Below are 25,866 nucleotides of genomic sequence, written 5' to 3' on the forward strand. Positions count from 1 at the left end.
GTAGGGAGCTGGACGGGAAGCGGAGCAGCTAGGACACAATCTGGTACCCATATGGGATCCTGGCACTTCTCGGTGGAGAATTAGCCAATTAGGCCATCAGGCTGGGCTCTTTTATTTATTTATTTTTAAATTTAGGTTTTATGGTATAATGCCATAGGGTCTCAGATTCCAAATTCCTACTCCCTGACTGAATTTTTCCATGTTATTATGATAGTATAGTCCTTCATAAGGAGTCATGATTTTATCAGTCTGTTATTTTAGTGTGTACTGACATTGTTGGTACAGACAATGTCAGACAGTCCAGCATTCCATTGTCTAGATGTATCCAAAAGTTTTATTGGAAGGCCATCTTTGATTTGGAAGTAGGGATGTATATTGCATTATAACTTCACATCTGGATATGGTAGTCTCTACTACATCATCACTATAAATTCCCTTAAATGAAGAGCCCTGAAACAAAGTCAACAATAGGTATGGAGTTAAAGCAGCAGCAGCAGCAACAACAAAATTACAGCACCATGGAGTTGAAAAAACATGCCACTGAACAACCAATGTGTGGGCGACAAAAAGAAAACACAAAAACCTCTTGGGTAAAATGATGCCATTGTTCGATCCATGAGCCAACAATGAATTTGAGGAAAGAAATCATTGGAAGAAATGAAAATGAAATAAAAAATATCAAAACATATATGATGCAGCAAAAAATAATATGGAAAGTGTTAATGAACTTACAATTTGCATGATGATTCCCTTATATTAGATTGAACATGTGATATTTGTCCTTTTGGGATTGACTTATTTCACTGAGTATAATGGTCTCTAGTTGGGATCATCTAGTTGCAAATGGTAGAATATCATTCTTTTTAACGGCTGAGTAATATTCCATGGAGTAGATGTACCACAGTTTCTTTATCCACTCCTCTTTGGATGGGCATCTGGATTGTTTCCATGTCTTTGCTATTGTAGATTGTGCTGCTATAAATAAAGGATTACAGATCTTCTTCTCGTGTGCATTTTCATTTCCTTTGGGTATATTCCTAGGAGCAGGATACCAGGGTCATAAAACAGTATTATTTGCAATTGTCTAAGCACTCTCCATGCTGATTTTCATAGTGATTGCACTAGCATGCACTCCCACCAGCAGTGAAGCAGAGTCCCTTTCTCCCCACATCCATGGAAGCAGGTGTTGTTAGCAGAGTTCTGAATATAGACCAACCTCACTGGAGTTAAGTGGTACCTCAATGTGGTTTTCATTTGTATCTCTCTTATGGCTAGCAAGTCTGAGCATCTTCTCATATGTCTGTTAACCATTTGAATCTGTTCTTTTGAAAAATATCTGTTCATTTCCTTTGCCCATTTCTTCACAGGGATTTTTTTTTTCTGTCCCTGGGTTGCTGAAGCTCTTTGTAAATCCTGGGTAATAGCCTGCTATCACTTATTTAGTGTGCAAAGATTGTCTCCAATTCAGTTGGGTGCTTCTTCACTTTGTTAATTGTTTCCTTTCCTGTACAGAAGCTTTTTAGTTTTATGCAGTCCCATTTGTTTATTTTGTCTTTGCCTGTGCTTTTCATGTCTTTTCTAAGAAGCCTTTACCCATTTTTCTATTTTGGAGAGTGCTTCCTATGTTTTACTTTAATAGTTTTATATTTCTGGGTGTTGATTTAGGTCCTTGAACCATTTAGAGCTGATTTTTGTATATTGTGACAGGTGTGGGTCTTGCTTCTTAATTCTGCAAGCTGCCATCCAGTTGTCCCAACAGCATTTGTTGAAGAGACCAGGATTTTTGGCTGGATTGTTTTCAGTTTTCTTGTCAAAGATTAGTTGGCTATATCTGTGTTGGCTCCCTCCTGGTGTTTCTATTCTGTTCCATTGATCTTCTCTGTTTCTGTACCAGTACTAGACTGTTTTTGATGACCACTGCTCTGTTCTGTGTCTTGAAGTCTGGAATTGTGATTCCTCCAGCTTGATTTTTATTCTTCGGGATAGCTTTGGCTATTTGTGGTCTCTTGTGCTTCCAGATAAGCTTTTGTATATTCTTTTCTATTTCTGAGAAGAATGTTGTTGGGATTTTGACTGGGATTGTGCTGAATTTGTATATTACTTTTGGTAATATGGACATTTTTATGATGTTTATCCTACCAATCTAGGAACATGGTAAGGTTCTCCATTTTTCAATGTCTTCTTTCCTTTTTAAATGCTTTATAACTTTCATCATAGAGATCTTCCACATATTTAGTTAGTTTAATTCCTAGGTATTTGAGATTACTTTCTGTTATTTTAAAGGGGACTGTATATACTATTTCTTAGCTATGGAATTATTTGTGTACACTAGTGCCATTAATTTGTGTTCATTAATTTTGTATCCTGCTACTCTGCCAAAGTCTCTTATGAGTTCCAATAGTCTCTTGACTGAATCTTTTGGTTCTCCTATGTAAAGAATCAAGTCATCTGCCAATAGAGATAATTGTAGTTCCTGGCTTCCAATTTGAATTTCTTTAATTCCTTTTTTCTTGTCTGACAGCTCTAGCAAGGACTTGCAATACTATGTTGAAGAGTAGTGGTGACAGTTGATATCCCTCTCTAGTTCCAGATTTTAGTGGGAAGGCTTCCAATCTTTCTCCATTTAGTATGATGCTGGCATTTTTTTTTTTTTTAGGTAAATTGCTTTGGTTGTGTTGAAGAATGTTCCTTCTATTCCTATCTTGCTTAGGGTTTTCAGCATGAAGTGGCATTGGATTTTATCAAATGCCTTCTCAGCATCCATTGAGATGATAGTACGGTTTTTATTTTTTAATTTGTTGATGTGATGTATCACATATATTGATTTGTGAAAGTTGAAACATTCCTGCATGCCTGGGATGAATCCCACCTGATCCAGGTGAATGATCTACCTGATGTGCTGTTGATTTCTGTTGGCTAGTATTTTGTTGAGGATCTTTGCATCTATGTTCATCAAGGATTGGCCTTTAGTTCTACTTTTTTGTTGTTTCTATATCTTGCTTTGGTATCAAGATGATATTGGCTTCATAAAAAGAGTTTGGAAGGATTGCCACTCTTTCTATTGTTTGGTAAAGCTTGTGTAGGATTGGGGTAAGTTACTCTTGATATGTTTGGTAGAATTCAGCAGTGAAGGCATCTGGTCCAGGACTTTTCGTGGTTGGGAGGGCTTTACTTACTGATTCAATCTTAGTTTGTGTTGTAGATCTGTTTAGATTATTGATTGTTTCTTGATTCAATTTCAGTGGAATGTATGTGTCCAAAACTCTATCCATTGCTTCTAGATCTTCTGATTTGTTTGTATGTAGTTGCTTGTAACAGTTTCTAACAATTTCCTGCATGTACTTTCTCTTCTCTGATGCTATTGATGTGTATCTTCTCCTTCCTTTTTTTTTTTTTTTTTTACTGGGGAGTCTATCTGGTTGGTTTTCTCAAAGAAGCAGTTCTTTGATTCATTGATGTTATGTATAGTTCTTTTGGTCTCTATTTGGTTTATTTCCTCCCTTATTTTGACTATTTTTTTCCTACTAATATTGGGATTGCTTTGCTCTTTTTTTTCTAGTTCTTTCAACTGTAAGGTTACCTGGTTTACTTGATATTTTTCTAGTTTCTTAACATAAGCACTGATTGAAATGAACTTCACTCTTAGCACTGCCTTGATTGTGTCCCATAAGTTTTGATATGTTGTGCTGATGCCTTCATTTGTTTCAAGCAATTTCTAAATTTCTCCTTTGATTTCCTTTCTAATCCATTGCTCATTTAGTAGCACATTATACAGTCTCTATGTGTTTGCATTTCTTCCTGGGTGTTTTGACTTCTTTGTTTCTAGCTTCACTCCATGATAGTCTGAGAAGATGCATGCATAATTTCGACTTTTTAAAATTTGCTGAAGCTTTTTGTGGTCTATAACATGGTCAGTTCTAGAGAAGGTTTAATGTACTGATGAAAACAAAATGTATTCTCTGTAGGATGAAAGATTTGGTAGATATCAATTAAATCATTTGCTTTAGAGTTTGGGTGAGTTCTGTTGTTTCTTTGTTGAGTTTCTGTCTCTTTGATCTGTCCATTGATGTAAAAGGGGTATTAAAGTCCCCCATTATTATTGTATTGGAGTCTATTCTGCCCTTTAAATCCATTACTGCTTATTTCATGTAGCTAAATGCCTTGGCATTTGGCGCATATACATTTATTATGGTGGTCTTTTGTTAATGAATGGATCCTTTGATCATTATGTGGTGTTCTTCTTAATCTCTTTTAATGTTTTTCAAGTCCAAGTCTATATAATTTGTTACAAGAATGGCTACACCTGCAAGTTTTTCCTTACCATTAGCTTGGAATATCTTTTTCCATTCTTTCACTTTCAGTTTCCGCTGATCTTTGTTGATATGATGTATCTCCTGTAAGCAAGAGATAGATGGTTTTGATTTTTGATCCAGTCCTCTAATCTATGGCATTTGATGAGTTTAATTCATTTATATTCCATGTTAATATGGATAAGTGGCAGTTTAATCCTGTCATTTTAGCAATGGGTTGTTCTTTGATTTGGTCTTTTGGTCTTCTCTTGTCCTTTTATTGGGATGTTCCCCACATTTGCCTTTGGTTTGGATATTTTCTGTTTTTTTTTTTTTTTTTTTTTTTTTTTCTCTTTCAAGAGAACACCCTTTAGTATTACTAGTAGGACAGGTTTAGAAGAGGAATATTCTTTTAAATTTTCTTTGCTTTGGAAGAATTTTATTTCATTTTCAAAGACAAAGGAGAACTTTTCTGGATATGTTACTCTGGGCTAATTTTTTTTCCCTTTTAGAATCTAGAATATGTCACTCCAGTCTGTTCTGGCCTATAGTATTTCCTTTGAGAAGTCAGGTGTGAGTTTGATTGGTGTTCCTCTATAGGTCACTTGATTTTTTTTTCATGTGCCCATTTAAGGATCTTTTCTTTGTGTTCAACTGAAGAGAACTTGATTATCATGTGTCATGATGAAATTTGCTTTAGATCAACCCTGTTGGGAGTTCTGTGATCTTCCTGTTTATTGTTTTCCATTTTTTCTTCATATTAAGGAAGTTTTCATCTATTATTTCATTGAAAACTCCTTCTCGCTCTGTGTTTTCTGCAACTCCCATAACTCTTATATTGAGCCTTTTAATAGTGTCTTTCAATTCTTGAATACTTTCTTTTAGTTTGACTCAACTCTGCTTCCAGCTTTTTGTTTGTTTCCACTTGGTGATAGAAAATATTTTCGACTTATACAATTCTTTCTTCTGCTTCATTCATTCTTCTTTTGAGACTCCCTTCTTTTTGAGACTGTCCTTTTAATTTGCTGCACTGTATTCTTAATTTCTTATATATCAGCTTTCATTTGATTCATTTTCTGTGTGATATGTTCCTTAAATTCCTTCATTAAATGCTTCTCATTGTTTTTAGTTTTATAGTAAGTTTTCTAAATTCTGTCTCCCCATTTTTCAATGTCTTTCTCAGTTAACTCTGAGGGTTGTAGAGGCTTTTGCTCCTTTGCTGGAGAGTCTTGCCCTTCTATGCAAGATGGTGCCTGGTGGGGCACTGACAGAGTTCATCAGACGGAGGGATCACACATATCCTGCAGAATGTGAAGCTGGTATTTTTTCCCCTTTGGTATCAGCTCAGTGTGATTAGCTAGAAATGAGCCATCTCTGGACTACCCCTTCAAATTTGTACTCTGCCCACTACACAAGATGGTGCCTGGCAGGGCACTGATGGAGATTTGGGGCTGCTGGCTCTCAGATCCGAGGACCACACAGACCCTGCAGTATGTGAATCTGGCGCTGTCCTCTCTATGGGACCAGCTCAGTGCGATCAACCAGAAATGAGCCCACTCAGGGCTGTCCTATCAGATCCGCATTCTCTGCCCCATCACTCAAGATGGTGCCAGACTTCTGTGCTGTAAGATTCACCTTGCCACTGATCCATCCCATGTAGTCCTCTGCTCCTTCTCTGCTGATTGCTGGGCCAAACTATTCAGCAGGTTGGGCTGGTCTCAGTCTGCATTCATCTACCAAGTTCCCCACGCAAACCTGCATTCCCACCTGACAGCCACAAGAGCCACAGATTCCTGGCTGTTACTGGGGCCCAGTCGCTGGAGACTGGATTGTTGCTCATTAGCTGCTTGTGGGTTTTCTGTTCACTGCAACACCTCTCTTCCATAAACACCATTTCCCTGTGTAAAGAGGGTCCAGGTACCCCTATGCCAACTGCCTGCCTCTATCTTTTCCTATAATCTGCTCCTTGTGCTTCACCCTGTCTAATGATTCTTCGTCATCCTAAACCTGTCTGTACCTGTGCTGCCATCTTGCCTCTCTGTTGTTTACTTTTTAAAATTATAATTTAAGGTACTGGAAAAGAAAATACCACCGAAAATTTTAATTACATAGGGTATTACGAAGCACACTGTTAGGTAAATATTAGATCAAACAATAGAAGACAAACTGAAGCTCATTTAGAAGATACTATGCATTAAAGCAGTAACTGATTTACTTGTTCATTCATTTGTGAAAATTATTTATTTTTCATGATATCATTCCGTAGGCTCAGGGATTTTCTTTTCCACTCTCCTCTTTGCCCTTCCCTCACTGTTTTTCCTTATATTATAACAGTAGGTTAGGTCCTCAACAACAGTCACAAGTCCATCATTCTGCTACTTAAGCATATCCTGATATTGTAGGCATAGAGAATGGGGTGAAATCCAGCATCCTATTGTTGAGACACATTTAATAGATTCATTCAGAGAGCGATCATATATGACCCAATTTTTTGAAGGGATATGATTGAGTTTCCCCTTGGGGTACCATATCAAAACACCAGACACCAGACAGATTGAAGCAGCAGATTCCTACGCCCACAGTAAGGACAGAAGTTTAACAATGAGGTATTGGCAGAGCCAAGGTCCCACATGAATCTAGCTGAAAGGCTCCCCTGTTGGCTTCTGGGAAACCCACCCTTTCTTTGTCTGTGGCAGTGGGACTTGTTTCTTTCTTTTTTCACATGGGCACCATCCATTTATATTTTTATGTTCTTTCCCCCTTTCTTATATGACATAAATCATAATGGATGATAACTATAACTTCATGTTAACTTGATTACAGTTTCAAAGACATTATTTCCAAATAAGATTGAAAACACAACTTCCAGAAGTTAGGACCTAATTTGTGTGCTGGTGAACACAATTCAATCCATGATACAGATAAACTATGCTTAGAGAAACAATTGTATTCTTAACAACCTTCCTTAGCCAAGCAATAACATGGTAGTCCTCCTTACATTGATAAAAAGGTCAAGAAAATGAACCAAAATATTCAGACAAAGGGAATAGATAGAGATAAAAACAAGAAAAAAATGATACAGGATAAATTTAAAAACTAACAAATCCCTAAGAGTTGGCACTAAGGCAGTTAAGAAAGAAAAACCCTACTGAATTAGAAATATGTAAAAGCAACAAAATCATGGATATCAAAAAGATTTATGATGTTTTGGCCAATGACACATCATGGTGTTACAGTGTAGCCTAGTACAGGAATATTCTATGCCATATAAATTTGTGTAAGTATAGTCACTGATGTCTGCACAACAATGAAACCACCTGATAATGCACATCTCAGAATGCATTTTCATCGTTAAATAACACCTTACTGTATCATAATATGAATCCTAAGATTTAGAGTGAAAACGATGTATCACATGTCTATGAGGGAATATATTAAAAACCTACAGCAGGTGTTCCTTCTTGTGTCAGTGGTTGCTCTGACTCAGCTTGGCATAGCCCCTCCCCTGTCTTGCCCTTTGCCTTCAGATGCTGTAACCTGGCCTGGCCCAGCCAGTCCCCCCATCCCAACTCTCACTGGTGGGTGTTGCAACCTGGCCCTGCTCAGTCTGCTCCCATCCCTGGCTCATGTAAACCACTAGGTGTGATGCCCTGGCCTGGCATAACTTGTACTCTAGCCTGGTTTTTGCACTTGCCAGTTGGCTAAGGTTTGCTCGGCCCTGCCCAGTCCACTCCTTTTGAAAACCAAACCATACACTTGCCAAAGGATAGGGCTACTTTGTTCAGCTTGCCTGACCTCTAGTTCTGGACCACATGGTCACCAGTGGGAGCTATGTTCCCTAGGGGAGTTTCCCAGGTTCTCCCACTTGGCCTGCTCCTGGACCCGAATCTTACGTGTGACAGCAAGTCCTAGGCCCTTGCCTGGCATAACCTGCCCCTCCATTTTGGCCTTTGTATGAGCTGGAGGATGTTGTGGGCTGGCCTGCCCCATGCCCTGTTTTAGGATGCACATGTGGGTGCTACAGCTTAGACCTGCCCAGCCTGTTCTTTTTCTTGTTTGTTTGTTTTAAGATTTTATTCATTTTATTACAGCCAGATATACACAGAGGAGGAGAGACAGAGAGGAAGATCTTCCGTCCGATGTTTCACTCCTCAAGTGAGCCGCAACGGGCCGATGCGCCGATCCGATGCCGGGAACCAGGAACCTCTTCCGGGTCTTCCACGCGGGTGCAGGGTCCCAAAGCCTTGGGCCGTCCTCGACTGCTTTCCCAGGCCACAAGCAGGGAGCTGGATGGGAAGTGGAGCAGCCAGGATTAGAACCGGCGCCCATATGGGATCCCGGGGCTTCCAAGGCGAGGACTTTAGCCGCTAGGCCACGCCGCCGGGCCCTGCCCAGCCTGTTCTTGACCCCAGTACCTGTGAGTGTTGGTGGGTTCCATGTTCATACCTACTTTAGCTCATCACCATCCCAACTCTTGAGCTAACCAGCAGGACTTGTATTTCTACAGGGTTGGACTTACTTATCCCCTGCGGATTTTACCCTCGGACCTGATTCTCTTGCATGCTGGTTAGTGTCATGGTCCTGCCTAATATGACTTGTCCCCTGTTCCAACACTCATTCAGGTATGGAATTCAGCTCTGCTAGACAGCCCCCAGGCATAGTTTTTGAGTGGGGTGGTATGTGGCAGCCAGTGATGCTCTGTGCTAACAAGCCCACCTCAGAACTCCCATGTGGGCTGGTGTATCAATCTGACCCATACAAATCTTCCAATCTTTCACCTCAAAACCACCAATTCTCAGTTCCCTCGCTTACCTGCAAGTGCAGTAGCTTTGTTGTTGAGTGTGCCTCATGATTCATTCCTCACCTACATGTACAGTAGCCTTATCCATGGATGTCCCTAGGCAGTGATTGATATCTCCAAGACCCCAGAGTTGGCCACCAAGTGGCCAGCAGGCAGAGCCCGATGCCATTTGGCGTGCTGGCCGCCCACATGCCCAGGACCCTACCCAGGGGCAGTAGATGGAGAGCTAGGTTCTCTAGCAGGCATCCTGGCACAGCATGGGTTTTCCCAGCCACAGTCACACTGGGAGAGTACCTACCTGTGCCGCTGCTTAGACTTACCTGGGCTTCCTCTGTTGATCTCCTGATCTTTGTCTTTCTTCTTTTCAAATAAATACGAGCAACAAACAAGCAAAAATTAGGATATTTAAAAATGCTCAGGAACATTACATAATATATGAAAATTATGTAAAATTCAAATTATTCTCCATAAATAATGTTTCCTTGAGACTCAAATGTCCCTATTTATTTACACAGGATCTAGTACAGCTTTGCACCAAGATGATAAAATTGAATAGTTATGATAGATTGTATAGTCTACAAGGCCTAAAATTATACATTTTTTATGCAAAACATTTGCTAGGGCCCGACCTATGGGAGGTAGATAATTTTCTGGCAAAGTATAACTTGTTCCAAGAAAAGTAGCATGCTCGAATAGCCCAATTGCTATAAGCAAATGTGGAAAAACTGTTTGAAAAAAAATCTACTTTTGAATAGTCAGTGGAGTGATGGATCTCATGGATGAGTTTTAATTTCATTTTTAAAGGAACAGACATGTTTTTATATTATTTAAACCATCTCAGTTCATTAACACAACAAAGTTCTTCTACTCACTTTCTGAGTACAATAAGTTTAATGTCGAACCTCTTTTTTTTTTTTTTTAAGATTTTAAAGATTTTATTGGAAAGACACATTTACAAAGAGAAGGAGAGGCAGACAGAAAGGTCTTCTGCCTGCTGGTTCACTCTCCACTGACCACAATGGCAGGACCTACCTAAGCTGATCTGAAGCCAGGAGTCAGGAGCCAGGAGTTCCTGTGGGTCTCCCACATGGATGCAGGGTCCCAAGGCCTTGGACCATCCTCTACTGGTTTCCCAGGCTACTAGCAAGGAGCTGAATGGGAAATGGAGCAGCTAGGACATGAACTGGTGCTCATATGAGATCCTGGCAAGTACAAGGTGAGGACTCTATCCCCTGAGTGGTTACATCCACGCTGATATCAGAACCTGTTAACAATAGTATAGAATGCTTACACATACACTTTAAAATGAAATACTAAATGGAATGGCACATCAATAGCGTCTTATTATCAAGAGCAGTTTTATGCCAGATGCAAAAGGTTATGCAACAACAAAGTTTATCAATGAATTATAGAAGAAAAGGTATTCTCTCTATTGATAGATTCAAAATCAGAGCAGCCAGGACTTCAAACTGGTGCTCAATGAGATGTTGGTACTGTAGATGCTGGCTTATTTCACTGCACTGCGAGGCTGACCCTTCCCAAATGCTTTTAATGTCAGGCCATTGTGGTGGCCGGCTTAATATCATTTAACCATTTCCACAGCCCCGTGAAATAGACCATGGTCACATTATCCTAACCCTTTTGAGCTGAGGAAACCAAGTGTCAGAAGAACTAAGATGGAACTGAGCAGAATTTCAATGTTTCAATGTTTCAATGTTTCCTCTTGCTAGCATTTGGCAAGCTAGGCGTGGCTTATCAGAGCCAGTATGAGACACAGGCAATCAAACGTTTATTACTGGGATGTGATTTTTAAATTCTAGTGGCAGCAGAGAAGCTGCCTCTTCTGCTGAGGGTAGTCGTTTGAGTCAACAGAATGGACGGCTGGAAAGAACCGGCCATGAAGCGTGGGAGAGGAAGGACAAACTGCCATCTTGTTCCATCTTTGACCTTTGCCCTCCGTGGAGATGTGGGTGATCTGAAGACGGACTGGGCCGCACTCTTTGCTGGACTGAAACAAGCTGGAGACAGAACCCAACAAACAGGGTTGCACCACCCACTGGCTACCACAGGGAGGAGCTGCAGGGGTGCCCTAGCACTGCTCAATTGCTCTGACCAACTCTAACGCAAGAGCACTGGACAGAGGATTCTGGCAACTTTGGTTCTAGCTTAGCTAAACTGACAGCACAAAAACACATACCCCATGGAAGTTATTTATGCTTTTTTTTCTTTGATCTGTTAGCTAATAGACAAGTAAAAATTGCATAAATTTATGTTGCACTGTGTGATGTTTTGATATATGAATGTGTTGTGAAATGATTGCTGTAATAAAGTTAATTAACATATCCATCACTTCACAAAGTTACTCTGTGTGTGTTTGTTGAGAATATTTAAGATCAATGCTGTATGGAATGCAGTATTATCTGTTGTACCCTATATCATGGTCCTTGGAACTTTCTTATCCTACCTAGCTGAACCTTTGACCCAATGTGGTTGCATTCCCCTCCATCCCCATCTCTGATCATTACCGTTCCACTGTTTACTCTTTAGAAACTCTTGTGCAATTTTTATTTATCTTCAAAGCAGCCTTCTGAGACAGAAGTTCCATTTTGCAGATGGATAAAGTAAGGGTGAAGTAGTTCCATAACTTGTGCCAGGTACTAGCCTGGCTATGGCACAGACCTAATGGGGGGGATCTGGACTCAGATCTGTGTCACTTCAAACTTACCCTCTTAATCCCTGTTTGGCACCATATTGTCATTTATGCCTGTGCTGCTTTTCTGGGCCCTCCAAAAACTGACCCAAAGCCACAGGCATGACACAAATCTGCTGTGGATTCCAAACTGCTTTCCTTGCTTTTTCTCATTCCTGAAACCAGAGAAACTCGTAGCAAGGACACTGTAATTGGATTACAGATTGCTGAGGCATTCACTGCCCTTCCCCTTTCTCCACTGCCTCACACACACTTTTGATAGCAGGACCCCAGGGAAGGTCATTTCTGACCCTCATCAGTCTCATTCATGTGCCCTGTGTTGGTCCTCTTTTCATCACTATGAAAAGGACTAGAGATGCATTAATTATAAAAGAAGGTTAACTTTATCTCATAGTATTAAAGGTTCATAGTCTAAGACTGAGTGTTCCTGCTGGTTTGGTATCTGGTGAGTGTTATAGATAGAACATTTACTCAAAAGGAATCACATGGTGAGCTAGGAAGCCGATACTGAAGTTAGACGGAATTCAGCTTAACAGCCAAGCCTGTGATGAGAGCTTCTGAGGGCATGCCCCTCAGTGACCTAAGGAGCTCTCATTTGACCCACTGCCCCAAATCATGTTTAGATTTAATCTGCTAACATTAACCGACTAGCAATGACTATTAATCTGCTAACCAACAGCATCAGACTTCAAGGTGCCAAGCCCCCAACATATGGGCCTTAAGGGGACGCCTAAATTATTATCCAAACCATAACAACTCTCGTGTGCACCATGAATTGAAGACTGAGGAGCAGTGTCATGGACTCCTGGGAAATGATTCATCTCACAGAGATGGATTTTGTTGGCTTCTGGGAAATTAATCTAAAAGAGGAGTGGAGTAAACTGACTTGCAGCCTGTTAGCTTGAGAGATATCGGATGGAGCCCGTGCAGGAAAAGTCTTGACATGACAATGTCAGGCTCCCGGGTGGCAGCCAGGTGTCTTAGTTTTGAGCCTTGTTTTATAAACATTTTTTTTTGCCTGTCAGTTCTCCAAATGGAGCCAAACTCATCTTCATGGCAGGTGAGGCGTTAAGAGCCCCACTGAATATGTCAGAGCAGAGGCAAAAAGCTCCATTCCAAAAACGGCATAAAAGCGAGAAAAGAAAGAGCCTGGCTCTTATCACAGAACCTGGAAATACAGAGGGGGAAAAAAAAGAGATTACACAATGGAACACTAAACAGAAAATGTCCTTCTCTTTCTGCAGCACCAGCGAAAGCCCCACGGCACAGGACGCTGCTGACAAATGTCCCCCCATCACCTATAAAGCAAGTTGTCAATCACATCTTAGCAAGACTTGCTAGGAGACAGCCACCAATACTCACAGCCCTTAACAAGGGCACTTAAAAAATGTCTACCAATTCGTTAAGGCAAAACAAAACAAAAAAACTCCCTCTCGTATTGGGTTTTCCTAGAAGCAGATCTTCTGCTAAAGTTATTTGTGAGGGAAGTAGTTTCAGGGGAAACTGGCTAGGGGTCATGGCAAGCCAAGGAGGAAGACTGGCGTGAAATGGTATTTCTGGTGGAGTCTTAGGTCAGGCTGTTCTCTGCAGGACTTGGTGCATAAATGACATTTCACCTGTTGTGTTACCTTGGAGCAAAGGCTCCGGGCTTGTGTAGTTACTCCCACACAGGTCCAGCCAGACTGTGGACACCAGTGCCCAGGGGCGATCCTTGGAAGGTTGTATGTAGATTCTGGCATTAGTAGCAAAGCATCACAGAAACTGCGGGATGAGCTGATAGAAAGAGATCTGAGGGATTTCATTGCAGTGGTAACAATAGAGTCTTCTGTAGAAGGGAGTTTGTGGCATGAAAGCACATCTTCCCACCCCAGCTCCTGCAGCCAAAAGAAGGGACCACAGCAGAGTCACTCTCGAAGGTTGGGGCTTCATGTGTATATGTGCAGAGTCTCTAGCTTCTGTCACATTTTAACGCCTGCCTAGCAGCATGGTTACTGAGCTGAAGAAACCAGTTGGCAAGGCTGTTACTGCTTCCAATGTGCCATAGCGGCACACAGCGAACATTCTAGGCAAACTTGATTCATGCCTCCTAGACAGTAGGCACCAAGGATCGAGAAGCCAGAAGAGACAGCAGTTCACAAAGGTGTATCCAGCAGCCAGGTCAGGGGTTCCAACTACCATTTCATACTGATCCCAAATGTACAGTTTGCTCTCAAGGATAGAACTTTGGGGTCAGCCAACTTAGATTTAAATCTCACCCTTGTCAATATTATTGACTGCATAATCTTGTCTGCTTGTTGAACCTTTCTCTGATTAGAATTGTATTTCTGTCACTGAACTGCTAGGATTAGATAACTCCTGTACTATACATAACAGAATGCTTAGCATACAGGGACAGCTCAGTAGAGCGCCACTGCCTAATTTCCCTAGGCTTGATTTTAGCTCAGAGTCCTGCTTGGGAATTCATTCCTGAGTTATGACTTTCTGTGCTTGGATTTGGTGGCTGAGGCTGGAGAGAAGGAGGGAAAGAGAGAGGGAGTAAAGCCAAGATTATAAGGGCATCTCTCCATGAAAGGCTCTAAAGCAAAGCAGAAGAGAGGAAAAACAATTGATGCTGATGAAAATGTCATTGAGTATTCTCAAGTGCCTTGGGACTTTAGGTATTAGTCATTTGACGTTCCTTTTGCATTTTATTTGTCCTCTATCTGGAATCATCAAGCTCCAAGTTAGGTTTTTAAATGGAATGAATCATCCTGTTATTCCTGAGAATAACACCAAGGACAGACAGTGTTATCCTCATATCATGTCTCAATTTACAGATGAGTGAATTACATCTCATGGGAGCAGAACCGATCCTCCTGACTCCAGAATTTCTGCTATTCTCATGATGTCTCACTGTTTCCAGATATTTGATTTTTGCTTCTATTTTAGAAGGAGCCTGAGGAAACTGCAAAGTGTCCTTTTGGGTGACCCTATTCACATGCTTCCTGACTTTTTTTCTGTGAAAACAGGATGCTCTCCTTTTGGATTCTTGCTGCTTCTTCCTGTCTTTTCTCTGCTTTCTCCTTTTGCTGAAAGCTGAGATCAGGAGCGATCTTTGTGAACTTTTCCAAGCATGACAAACTGTGCAATCCCAGAAGTCCTTAGGCAGTGACCATTTGCTAGGTGATGCAGTTTGTGTCTGTAGAAATTTATTTATGACTCCTTTCTCAAGCCAAGATCTTGTAAAGGTTCATTTCTTTATCTCTGGAATCAGGCAAGCCTATGAGCTCTGGTCTGACATATAGCCCAGTTCAAAGCAATGAACATTCAGCAGTAGTACTATAGTAGTACTAGTAATAGCTATAACAACCACATACATCCTAGTTACTCTTCAGAAAACAGCAGACAATGAGCTGTTTACTTTTTCTAATGTTATAAATTCAGGAATTGGGCATTAGAGTGCTTCAATTTATTAGTCTAGAGCCACATGTCTAATAAGGAGAGCTGGGATTTGAACACAAACATATTTGAGTTCAAAGATTCCACTTTTATTAAATTACTCTCTTGTTGGAGATGTAAAAACACCTCTGTGGCACATGCTTTTGAGTACCAGCGGGAAGATTTTTCTGGTTTGGGTCTTAACAGCCGATTTCCTCTGTACCTTTCATGTGTCTGCATCTGGGGTTTCTGGGAGCTGGATGTTTAGGATGATTCTAGTTACATGTTTGAAGGAGACTCGTCTTTGGATGGGAAGCCCTGGTTCTCTTTGAGCTGCTCATATTTTAGCGATTAGTCTTATTCACTTGAAAATCTCAGGGATCTAAACATTGTAAGAGAGCAAGCCCCACCGTACAATCAGTTTTCAAGTCTGCTCACCTTCCTCTCCCTGACCACCAATGTTCTATTGGCTAAAGCAAACAGCAGAAGAATCAGTTTGAAGGCTCAGAAATCAGATCCTGCCTGATAATTGAAGTTGGAGTAATTGAATCTGATTTAGCACTCCACCACATTTATTCTTGTCTAGGTCATCTGATCTTCTAAGGAAGAAAGACATGAAAACATAAATGACTTGCTTACAAATACAAAGGCTGCCCATTCCACTATCCCCCAAAATGCTGTGGGCAGCACATAGCATAGGCTTTCCCTCAGGTGCACAAGATTTCCTTGGGAGAGGAATTAGTCCCAGGACACCTGAGATTGGAGAAGGCTTAGTGGAGAGATAATCTTATGATGGTAGTAATGTAGCCCCTGAAACTCTTCCTTCATTCTTTTCCCCCCTAAAGATTTATTTTTTTTAACTTATTTGACAGGAAAATCAGTGTGTGTGAGTGTGTGTGTGTGTGTGTTCCTTTTTCAGTTGGCCACACAACCAGGTCAGGACCAGGCTGAAGCCAGCAGCTTAGAACTCCTTCCAGATCTCTTTGGTGGGTTGTACGGCACTGGGTATCTAGGCTGTCTTCCAATTCCTTCCCTGGAAAATCAGCAGGGAGCTGGACTGGAAGTGGAGTGTTTGGGAATAAAATTGAGGAAAACATTGGGTTACCTCTGCATCATTGCACCACACCCTGCCTATCAGAAGCCTGGAACAGTTGCACAGCTACAGGGCCAGTTAGACATCTTTCCAGAAAATTCATATGACTGGAAAGTGTCAAACATGGTTCCCCATGATTTCCATTTTGGACATTGAACAATATTGAACACAACACATCTTATTTTGGAAATATGTCTCTTGCACGGTGATATTCTTCATGAGGTTGTTTAGCTTTAAAAATAATTTATTTGTTTTGGAGGCACATACATATACACACAGGGGGAGAGAGAAAGCCAAAGAGAGAGGGAGCAGGGAGAGAGAGAGAGAGAAAGAGAGAGAGAGAATATCTATCTGCAGCTTTACTCTCCAGACACACAGGACAGCATCTAAGGATGGGCCAAGCCCATCTGGAACCTGGAAACTCAGTTGGGTCACTTACCTGGGTAGTGATCCAACTACATCACCTACCGCTTTCTGGTTCCTGGGTGTGCACTAGCAGAGCTGAACCTGGAAGCAGAGCTGCAATTTGGATCCTAGCATCCAAGTAGCATCTTAACCTGTCAGTCAAGTACCCACTCTTATACCAGCTTTTAATGGGGTGTCTTAGTGTTTCTCTTAAGTGAGCAAGGGTGAGTGGGTTGAGTATGTAATGGGGAGTTTCTTTAGGCTTCAGGCTCAGATGGATATCTGGGTGGTCTCCAGCACCACTCATCACCTCCCTGCCACTATAAATGGAGGTAGAATAGTGTGGCTAAGTGTGCACCCACTTAACAAGGTTGACTTCAAATCCTGTTTCATCCATTTACTCACTTTCTGGTTGGGATAACTTACTTAAGGTATTTGTGTAACAGTTTCTTAATCAATACAGTTGCATTAATACTAGCAACGAGCCATAGGGTTGTTGTGAAAAGTGAAGGAGTCAGTATATGTCCAGTGCTTAGATCAGAGCCAGGCAAGTGGTATGACTATATGAAAATATCTGTCATTATTAGCAATAAAAAAACTCTTATTAGTATTAGCATTGTTACTTAGTAACAGTTCCAGCATCCTGTGACATCCTTGCATTATCCCAAAGGATCTGTTAAAATTATATATCTTTATCTTGATTGAATTTGAACTGTAATACTGCATCAAGGTGGAGGAATCCACCAGGGGGGAGGGGCACGGGGGTGGGGGATTCCCAGAGCCTATGAAACTGTCACATAATGCAAAATAATTAATAAAAAAGGAAAGGGAAAAAAATTATATATCTTTGTGTTGTACCCCTGGGAATTCCAGCTATGTGATACTCAGGAATGTATATATTTTAAAGGGTCATCTTAAAAAAGCCAAGCCCAGAACAGTGTATGAAAGTCATTGTCTACCCTCTAAAACTTGCCATGCTTCCTTTAATACCCACCACAAAAATACTGAGTCATCCATAAAGTATCTATTAGTCAAGACATATTTTCCTGCCCCTACACACCGTGTATGTGCAACGCTCTCACTCCTCCTCCACAAGAAAGTTCAGGAGACTGTCCTTGTCCCCAGGATGTTCAGCCTCCTTCCTACAAGGTTGGTCTAATGAGAAATTAATGCTTTTAGTTCCGACTAATAATACTAATTAGTGAGGACTTACCAAGTGCTTAAAAACTATGCCAGAAAATTCAACAGGATTAGCATTTATACTCATCTTAATATTTCTGTGGAATTGGTGCTAGGTTAATGAAGTGAGTCTCTTTGCCAAGTTCACTTAGCTAATTTACAGTTAATCCAGCATTTTGAATATTATTTCAAAACTCGTACTCAACCTCCCAGGCTTATGTCCTTAGCTACTGATGTAAACTGCTCTTTGGGCAGAAAATGCTAGTTTCTTATATGTTCTTTCTTTTTTTTTTAAAGATTTATTTATTTTATTACAAAGTCAGATATACAGAGAGGAGGAGAGACAGAGAGGAAGATCTTCCATCTGATGATTCACTCCCCAAGTGACCGCAATGGCCGGTGCTGTGCCGATCCGATTCGGGAACCAGGAACCTCTTCTGGGTCTCCCAAGCGGGTACAGGGTCCCAAAGGCCTTGGGCCGTCCTCGACTGCTTTCCCAGGCCACAAGCAGGGAGCTGGATGGGAAGTGGAGCAGCCGGGATTAGAACCAGTGCCCATATGGGATCCCGGGGCTTTCAAGGTGAGGACTTTAGCCACTAGGCCAAGGTGCCGGGCCCTGCTTATATGTTCTTAACTAAGTTCCACAATAACAAAACCGCAAGATTTAACTGGGCATGTGGCTGCTCCAAATAAGGCAGTAGTTCCTTGCCCTTGTTTATTTTGGTGTCCATAAGGCTATGTCCTGGTTACTGTGATATGAGAGGAAGTGACAAACATAAATTGTAGACAGCGCCCTTGGAAGGAAAGGACATGGCCCTCTTTCCCTTTAGCTCTTTTGCTACAATGAGGACATTGTAGCATGGCATCTTACAATTTAAGATGACAGCGAAATGTAGACTAAACACATAGGAACATAGGAAGGTCCTGGACCTCTGACTCTGAAGGACAGTGTGAGAACGACATAGCCTTTGAGAGCAGATTTCAGATCTCAACAGCAACTGAGCCCAAGTTATATTTTTCTTAATATAAAGAGTACACGTTTCAGGTATCTCATTGGTATAGTTCTAAGAGGACAATTGTACTTCCCTCCCTCCCCTTCTCCCTTCTGCAATCCCCACTCTTCTGCCCCTTCTTTTCTTTTCATTTATATTTTGCAAAGACATAATATAATTCATAAACAGAGTTCACCACTAACCATGACATTAAACAAGTAAAAAGTAGGAATACCCACAGTTTCACAGGTGCATAAAGAAGAGTTACAAACAACAATCATATCACAGGAAACAGTCATATACATTTTTTTGTATTCTGTATTAGAAAATTACTGTATTTATCTTTTTTGTGCTTTCTACCAGTTTGTTGCTCTAAAAGGTTGTAGTCATAGCGACTTGCCATATTATCATCTCAAAGAACCTTTTGGAAAGTCTCTTTTTATTGTTGATTCACTGATCTGATATGTTCAGGAGATCATCATCTGCAAGATTCCCCTACCACCAGGTTTGTTTGTACGGGCAAGACCATCCACAGGTCACTTCAGGAAGTCCGTGAAATGTCCAACTATCACATGCTGCAGCTCCATAGTTTGATCTGCCAACCAGGTTTCTGGAAACACAGGTTCCTAGAATCCACCCTTTTGCCTGGTTCCAAGATGAAAATGGAAAATTCTACTTATAGTGTGTTGTTTCTGTAGAGACCTTATTCTTAGCATCAGAAGAGAAACTTTTAAAATGGATAAAAGTTCTTTCAGTATTGTGTGTATGGTATCTTAGTAATAGTTTTTGTTAAAGCCAAGTTTAAAGCTTTGTCTATGCTATGTTTTGCTTTTGAGATACAAGGTACTGAGAAATGAAACTTGAATTTTAATAAGCGTTATTGTATTGACATTGAATAAGAGTGAATAATAATAACAATAGTGATAGTGGCTAGATATAATCATGACCAATATATGCCAGTCACAATGCTGGATGTTCACATACATTATGCCATTTAATTCTCACTCTTATTCTCCAAAGTAGGGAGTGCTGCTATTTCCATTTCCTGGATAAGAAAACAGAAGCTTCTATGAATATATTTGAAACAGCCATAAGTCAAACTCCTGGCTTTCTATCAAATTTGCTTGAGGTAAAAGGTATCTTGAATAGTGATGGTAACAGTTAACATTTTCAGACTTCTTGTTATGCATATATGGACTGTTTTACACATATTTTTACTTAATTCTTACAACATTCCCCTGAAACACACCTTAATACCATTTCCAGATGAAGGAAACCAGGGAGCGCAAAGTTATAACAGCTTAACCATGCCCTTTCTACTCCAAACAGCCATGGCTAGTATAGCATTCAATTTCAACTCCGTCTGACTTCAAGTCCTAGATTAGACCAGTCATGCCACACAGAACTTAAATCATGTTGATGCTTATATTACCAGCATGCAGGTCTTTATAACAGGAGATATTGATGGTAGTGTTTTTAGAGGTTTTTGTGATCCAGTATATTTTATAAAAATGGAAATTAAGAGAAGCTCAACATACTTTTAAATATCCATTGAATCTTTGGTTGCCACAACAGTTAGTGAAACACAGGGACGTATCAGATGTAACCACATTTACTTAGTGAACCCACTTACTGCTCAGAAGAAGCAAAGCACATATACACACCTAACAAAAAAAGAAGCAAGAATATTCAAAACGTATAAATCAGGTGAGTCATATTTGAAATTTTGCAATGTGATCAACCCTGATTAGCAAAAGGAAACTCCAATGCATGTGCCCTTACATCAATTGAACAAAAATCTTTGGAAAGATTCATGGTAGGTGGTAGGTATAATATATAAAATATATATATATAAAGAATACACAAAAGGGACTAAGACCAATGATTTGTATGTAATGCATTTCAACACATGGGAGCTTTATGACTGAAATGAGAAGCTGCCCTCAGAAAAATTGATAAAATATTATTGAATAATAACAAGAAAAAGAAACCTACAATAATAGGAACATTCTAAAAACAAGCTAACATGGCCCTTCCAGTTTTGAAGTGTTTGTTGTATGTAGAATTTTTAACTATTATATAATATGCAAATTTGCTTCAGATCAATCACATTGGCTGAGTTCATTCTTGCTGCTCAGTCTCACAAATCTTTGCTCTCTCCATCCAAACTGCCGCTCTCCGTGTCAAATGTGCTCATTATTCTTATAGTAACAACCTATGCATGGCTTCCCTCACCCTTCAACATCACTCTCGCTAAAATGAGTGATTTTCTGTAAAAAAAAAATACAAGTTTGACAGACTAATTTTCTGAAATTCTTACAGTGATTCCTATCACCCTCATTCAGCATTAAAAGCTCATTGTGATTTCGCCTATTTTCCATTCTCCTAGTTTCCTTCTCTTTTGTTAAATCAAGTCTCTAGACAGTGGGTGATCTCTATAATAAAATGGTTTGCCACACCAATAGAGATACTAGTCAGAAACAGGACCAGACCCTGGTAAAAGTGTCCACAAATGACCAGCAACAAGGCTGAGCAGTAATTGGAAAAACCTCATAACTATGAATGGAACACACATTGAATCTGAATTGTTTGTAGGAAAAGCAGGGGGAGCGTTTGGGGTAGGAGGCGATCCATAAGCAGTGATAGTTGCTTTTGCATTGGTTTGAGTTGATGTCTGGGAAAGTGTGTGTGTAAACGCAGAGCAGTGGCCCTGGCAGTTGGGCAAGACGGGATTTAGTCAAGGTTTCAACATAAATTCAGAAATATAGAGCAATTTTAATTTCGGTTTTGTTAGCATCTGTTATCACATTAACTTCCCTCATCTCTTTCCCACTTGAGTCTCTGGTCCTTACAGTTACTAAGGACATCTTAGAATTTTTGTTTTATCATCCTACATGTGAGTTGGGCCCAACCAAAATGAACTGTTATGAACTTTTACTTCAAAATCTGCTGCAAGATATATTTAGAATATACTAAACACTCTAAGAAGGGATTTAAAATGTACCATAAACTGAATAAATTTCAAATATACTCTAGATATATTTCTGAATATTTAGGGCTGAAAACATGAAGTGAACTGGAATCTAAATAGTGGCTAGTTATCCTGACATAAGTATAAATATCAAATTGCTTCATCCTCAAGTACGTTCCATTTTGAGCAATAAACTCAATGTTGAATTTATTAATAGGCTGTGATGTAATCAACTGTTTCATAACCAAGCAACAAAGATGATCAACTTATCAGTTAAAGAGCAAAAGTTTTGTTAATGATCCTCACCTTAACTTCTGCCCAGGTAATACTAAATTTCTAGGTTGATTCTTCCTATCACTCTGTTTCTAAATTCAAAGTGCTGTATTAGAAAACATCAGAATTCATACTGCTTCAAGTAATAATGAAAATATTGCTATGTATAACAGGAAGAGCCAAACAGTTTTGATTGATTCATCAACTTAATAATATGCTAAGGGCCCCACTTCCTTCCTTTGTCTTTCTTCCTTTCTTTAAGTTCTGCCTTTTGTTGTGCCAGATTCATCCTAAACGTGATCTCCTGCCTGATTATCAAAAGTGTGTAGGAGTTACAGTTTTTGTGGTTATCTAAACACCAGCATTCCAAACACCCAACTCTGAAAGGAAGCTCCCCTGCTTTCCTAAATCATAAGCAAGGAGCTGGATGAGAAGTGGAGCAGCTGGGATATGAACCAGTGCCCACACGGGATGATGGTTCTTGCAGGTAGAGGATTAGTCGGTTGAGCCATTGTGTGATATAGTAGCTCTCTCGAGCCTCCTGATATGATGTGCTTTATGAAGTAATATGACCCTTTTTTTCAGCATCTCTTTGAATAGTAGCAAAATATAATTAGTTGAAACTTACAAGAAAAGTGTATTTTTAAAAGGTTCATACATTTATTTGAAAGCCAGAGTTAAACAGAGAGAAGCTGAGAGGGAGACAGAAAGAGAGAAGTTTCCATTGGTTGGTTCACTCTCCAAATGGCCACAACAGGTGGGGCTGGAATAGGAGTCTGGAGCTTTCCCTGGGTTTCTTACATGAATGCAGGGGCCCAAAGCACTTGGGTCATCCTGCCCTGCTGTCCCAGGAGATTTGCAGGGAACTGGATCAGAAGTGGAGTAACTGGGTCTCTAACCAGTGCGCAGATGGGAGTAGCTTTACCCTCTGTGCCACAACACCAGCTCCAATGCCACAATGTCAGCCCCAGTAAGTGCATTTTACGTTGATAAGAAAGTGATCCTGAGCTGCCTTCAAATTCTGCTGATCTACAGCCGTTGTCTTCTCATCCTGAGAAACGTTAATCATTGTGTTTGCCCTCAGTGTTAACCTTTTCCTGATTCCTCTGGAAACTACAGCCACTCATTTCTCACCAAGACCAAACGTTATTTTGTTCTAGGGGAGCCCATTAGCTAGTTTGAATTAAGTTTCCAGGCTTTTACATCAAGGATCTCAAGGTCATGAATCTATGAAGCTCAACAAGATATTTGACTAATTTTTGGCTTTTGCTCCCAAAACTCAACCTTGACATTTGTGTTCACTGCCAGCCACTCCTTACTACCAACCAAACACAAACTGATTCATCAGCCCAGATGTAGGAAATAATGGCATAAACAATGCCTAGTTGACCCCTTCTGAACAGTTAGGATCATGAATAAGTCATCAGCGGTGTCCTCTATTCCTTGAAGGTGCCAAGTTAGGTTAGCAGGGGGACAAAGCTCAAGGGGTTCTCTCTGCCAGGATCGTTAGTGTTCCTTCAGCTTCCCTGAATTAGCATGCCTGTTTCATTGAGCCTTTGGGTTGAAGCGGCTGTCAAGTTATGAAACAAGCAAATGATGCTGAAAGATGGAAGTTGATTGTTCTGGCCACTATGTAAATGGAATTTAAGTCAAGAGGAAAGCTGAGTTTGTGGCCTCATGATTGGGGGTTATTTATGAGAACTATTTTTTTAATTAAAAACATGACAATAGATTGGTGTTTCTTTCTGATCATGAAGATCAGAATAATGAAAGTTTATATATTAAGCAATGAAGAAAAACAACAACGATCCTAATTCCCAGCACTCAGAGGCAATCACTTTTAATATTTTTTCCTGTTTGTGTCTCAGCTCTCTTTTTATTTACTGTTTTATTTCACATAAATTGAACCATATTACAAATGTAATTTAACCATCACAGCGTATGTCTTTGATTGCAAATACATATCTATATCCTCATTTTTTGTGACTATGGACATTGTGCTGACTGGTGTATCAGATTTTATTTTCCCCATACCCTGGTGGTGGTTACTCTGTTCTTTCCAAAGCACTCCTGTTAGCGATATCAATGTTGTGGACAGCCTGAAATGCTTTTGCGTATGTACCAACTTATTTCCTTAGGATTCATTTCTAAGTGGAATTGCTAGGCAAGCACATCAGACATCATTTGATACATGGTTTCAGTGCTTCTCAAAGGGATCACAATTAACATGTTGAGTGATAAGGAGGCAAGCAAGGCAGTTAAAGACCTTTCACCAAGGGCAGCAGCTCCTAGGTCTTACAAAGAAGCAAAGTAATCAACCTTAAAGACTCTACAGAAATGAGCATCCAGCAGCAATTACAATAAAGCATAAGAACCCCAGGGAACGGAAGGTGAGAGTAGGCGGTTGGAAGCTGGGCTTAGGAGCACAGCTGCTTTGCTCCCAACTGCTTCAGAACTGTCAATGTGTACATCTTATAGTGTTAGGCTACTAGTGCTGGTGCCCACCATGAAGGGTTGAGGAGTTGATGGAAATGGGTATGGAACAACTTTTCTTGGGTATTCATTCCTTCACTTCCCCAGATCCTTGGACTAGTCTGGTTGTGTGCTAGATAATGATGTTTTCTCATCCTGTCTTTTGCAACCAAAATGGATGCAACTAGAATCTATTATACTTAGTGAAATAAGCCAGTCCCCGAAAGACAAATACCATATATTTTATTTGATACACAGTAATTAATATAGAATAGAATAATAGTAATTAATATAGAAAAGCATAGAATGAAATGGAATCTTATTATTTGATTATTCTTTTTAGCTCTTGTGTATATTTCTGTGGACCAATGAATTACATATATAGTGGTGGTTCCATAAGATTACAGTGAAGCTGCAAAGTTCTTATCACTCAAGTGATGATACAGTCCCCATAGTATCCTAACATAATGTAGTACTCATTTTAAATAAACCTGCTGCGTTGCTAATCATGTAGAAGTATACTGATACAATTAGGTATAATGTACAATGCTTGATAATAAATACTATTACACCATAATTTCATTTTCATTTTCATGTGTACTGCTACTTATAAAAAGTTTATTGTGAAACAATATATCATGCTTTGTTAATGACATATGCATTTCATGTTGATTGAATCTCTTGATTGCATCAGTTGTCATATCAAGTAGTTGGTTATTTAGGTTTGTGTAGGTCACTGTGCTGCTTGTGTGATGAGATCATCCAATAACACATGACCCAGAAGATACAAGATACAAGATCCTATTTTGCACCCTGGGCATATGTTTCTTCCCCAAGAAGCTTCTCTTTAAATTTTGATTGACCAGGTAAACTCTGATAGGATGAGTTGTTTGGTGAGGTGACATCAAACAGTGGTGGCTCTATTAATGTCAGGCTTTCCACACCAAGACTTAGCAGCTTTCCAATCCTTAATCTTTGTGGTAATAGCAGAAATAGCTGACCTTTGGAGCTTTCTCAGTTTCCGTGGTCAGACAAGCTGGCTTAATCTGTAGGGAAGCATGTGTTCACAAGCCAAAGTAACCAGACACCACAGAAGTACAATTTCCCTCAAAGGGAGATAATATACAACTGGTTAGCTTTTACCCTCTGGAGCAAATGTGTTGGAACAGATGGAAAGAGAATTTAATGTAAGTTTGGTAAATATACTTATTGGAGTAAAGGAAAATATTGGCAATCATAAAACAGAATCAAATGAAATATATTA

Source organism: Ochotona princeps, chromosome 4, assembly GCF_030435755.1.
Source record: "Ochotona princeps isolate mOchPri1 chromosome 4, mOchPri1.hap1, whole genome shotgun sequence".
Lineage (NCBI taxonomy): Eukaryota > Metazoa > Chordata > Mammalia > Lagomorpha > Ochotonidae > Ochotona > Ochotona princeps.